Source organism: Oryza sativa, chromosome 6, assembly GCF_034140825.1.
Source record: "Oryza sativa Japonica Group chromosome 6, ASM3414082v1".
Lineage (NCBI taxonomy): Eukaryota > Viridiplantae > Streptophyta > Magnoliopsida > Poales > Poaceae > Oryza > Oryza sativa.
In genome coordinates, this window is record NC_089040.1 from 26,435,314 (window position 1) to 26,438,650 (window position 3,337).

A 3,337-nucleotide genomic window follows, 5' to 3' on the forward strand; every position below is an offset into this window, starting at 1 on the left:
GACATTGATTTCAAAAAGATTATCATATATTATACATACTGTGTGCCGTCCATATTATCATGTGGTAAACGTACGGCTGCTGCACGGCTGCACTTCCATCTTTCATGCACTCATACATGAGAAAGAATGCATAAAGCTTGAGCTTTATGACCAGCCAAATTAGTCAGAAACGTAGACTGTTTTAATTGTCAACTGTCGTAAGGTCAGAGACACGGCAACGGCGACCAACCAAACTCTACTCGGCTCCTATGTGTGCAACTAGCATATGTTCGACGTTAGGCACCAACTTAACCATAACTTTACCTTCACCTATAAAATCAAGATCCAGCAAAACATTGTCCAAGATAGCTCAACATCATCTAAGAAGCTTTTGAAGATTGAAAGAAAGCCAATGGCGACGGCGAGGGTGGTGTTCTTGCTCCTGTTTCTGGTGCAGATCGTCGGCGTCCTCGCAGCCGCGGCGAGGCCGTTGGAGGAGAACGGTGTCGATGGCATCGCGACGCAGATGCTCGCCGCCGTGAAATCGAGGGGCAACAGGCGCACACACTGCTGCTGAAGGCAAATGTGTTGTAAGACATTGATGATGTACAGCTTAGCCATTCTTGACTAGTGCAGAGAAAAGAAAGCATAGAAGTTGTGTGAGGGTGACCAGTCCAGAGGAGAGAAAGCAGAGCAGAAGATGTGTGCGGCAATGCCAAGTTAGTGCTTCATTTTTTTTTGTTGTAAAAAGTGGGATGATGGATACATATTCATTCTTTATATTATTCTTCACCTTTTCACCATAGACACATAAAAATATTTGGAGATTAATTTGGCTGACTATTTTTTGTTTCAAAAATCAATGTGTTATATGGTGTCGCTAACTCACTATCAGTTTTTTTCTCCCTTCTTTCTTCTTAATTGATTCCACGCCTATGTATAACTAGAACGATAGACTTTGTAAAAATTGTACTGAGATTTTGAATTAGTTTTTTCTGTTCGTTTCAAAAGAAAGCTTAGCATTTTTTTCCCGAAAACCATGGAGGAAAACAGAATACTGTCTCCTAACTAGTAGCTAAGTTCTCCTAGCTAGTAGCTAAGTTCTCTCACAATTGTTAAGTTTATTTTTTCTAGTTTTAAGCTTGTGTTGAGCAAAAGCACTCATGGATGTGGGTGGTGTGTACTAGTGTATATCTGTTAACAACAGAATTTTGTTTCGTATGAACAATATCTTCCATGATAAATTAAAAGATAAAGCAAGATCTGTGTACAAAGTTGGACCCTATGTATAGTGCGGCTTTTTAATGGAGACTTTGAACCATAAAAAAACAAAGTAAAAAAATCTTAGAAACATAATATACATGCATGTTTCATTTTAATGTATATATCTAAATGATAAATCATTTATTTTGTTTGATAGAGCAAACATAAACAATATGAGTAAATAGATTGGTCTGTACAAAATAATCCCATCAGAAAAATAAATAATGATTATGGGTTACAATTAATCCCACCTTGATAAAAAAACATTATTTATGATATATTGTTAGTCCGTGTTAATAAGCATTATAGAGGTAACAAACAGCATAACCATGTCAGTGTCTGATGGTTGAACTAGACATCTTGCAAAATATTATATTTAACAACAAAAAATATGAATTAAATTATAAATTTCGTAGTTTAGTAATAAGTTTATGCAACAAAGAAACTTATTAGAATATTAAAAAACGGCATAATAACCCATATTTTCAATCCCTACATTTTGTCACGACGTTTTATTGTATAGTGGTTCACTTCAATATCTTGTATCTCATGCTATAGAGAGTTTTAGCAAACATATAGTTCGGAAGAAAGAACAATGTAAGAATATGAGCTATCATGCAGCAAAATATGTTCAATGGTCTATCTAGCTTGCATTGCATTGAGAGAGAGAGAGAGAGAGAGAGAGAGTGTGTGTGTGTGTATATATATATATATATATATATATATATATATATATATATAGGAAGCCTATATTCTACTCCCAGGAGTAGCTACTCCTATTGTAACCATCGGACACCTGTCCAACTCACATCAGGGTTTCGGGCTTCAACTCACTAACGGATTGTGAGAAAAGATCCATTAAACCAGCGATGCAGAAACTTGAATATTCTTTTTTTTTTTGAAAATTCGGATCACTGCGCTGTGTTCTGCATGGTGAGTCATTTTGAATGTTCTGCATGCATGGTTTGTTACCCGCACGCATGCACGACCGAGCGACCAAGAGAGTAGTTAGTGTGGAGGTTGTTGTATTGATACTCTATTTAAGTTGACGGTGATGGAGGACAGAAAATGAGGACCACAATTATCTTTCGGATTTGTGAGGAAGAAGATTTTGTTCTGCAGGTTTTTGATGGAGCAGAAACTCTCCGGTGGAAAGGGCAGAATGTCGTCGGCGAGGTCTGTTGCGTCGCCTTCCGCGGCGCGAGTAGGCGGAGGCTCGTCGGCGCCTGATGTCGAGCAGCAGAAGTCGGTGGCAGCCGTAGGCGCGTCGTCGCCGGTGAGTAGTAGCAAGCACCATCATATGGCGAAGGCAGAAGATGGAACCATTACAGTTAATGGTGACAAGCAGCAGAATCCTGCCGCAGATAGGTACACATTGAAGTTTAGTTTTAGTTTATGTTCTGTTGAAATTTTTTCTCTTGTTTGTTTGTTTGGCTCTAACTGGTTATTGCGTTATTTGGTCATCAGGAATGGTTTTGTGCGTTGCATGGATACTGCTGCCCGGAGTGAAGTGATGAACCACTCTCTCCAAAAATATGTCATTCATTTCGATGGATGTCATCCTCTTCCCATGAGAAATCCTAGGAAGAGATGCGCTTGGTGCTCACTCCGTGATATTCGCGCGGCTTGCGACATGAATTTCAGAAGCAACGAAACAACCCGGGTCAACAGTAATGGTTGCGAACATGTGTCCAATGAAAATATGTAGACAATAGTGTGATGATCAGGAAAATTGTAATAAGGGCTTGCTTTCTGCACGGTCGTAGATTAGTCGTACGAACTGTCTCTAATTTTGTATGGTATTTTCTATGAGGAAAAAGCGAGTAGTATCTAAGTTTAGAAATCTGTATCTTCTGCTGTTTGGGAAGTGAAATAAAATTGAGATGTTATCCTTTCATTTATCTATTTAAGTTGTGTGTACTGCAAACTCCCTGTTGTCATCGTGAATGCAATCCTTCACCAAGATGAAGTTCTTCGAGCAGAATATTGTACAAGAATGGAGCAGAGATTTCGAATTGGTTTCTGTGAGTGTAGCGTTGCGTACTCGGAATGTTTGTTATAGATGCTATTTTTGTGGCGGTATGGTTTCATCAGA

At 38.8% G+C, this 3,337-nt stretch overlaps 1 long non-coding RNA gene across 1 annotated transcript; it reads left to right on the forward strand.

The window, feature by feature from the left end:
- Positions 1–353: 353 nt before the first annotated feature.
- Positions 354–3,137, forward strand: LOC107281378 (uncharacterized). Its single transcript, XR_001546700.3, has 3 exons — positions 354–698; positions 2,365–2,610; positions 2,710–3,137. It is a non-coding gene; the product is annotated as an uncharacterized lncRNA (long non-coding RNA).
- The last annotated feature ends 200 nt before the right edge of the window (positions 3,138–3,337 follow it).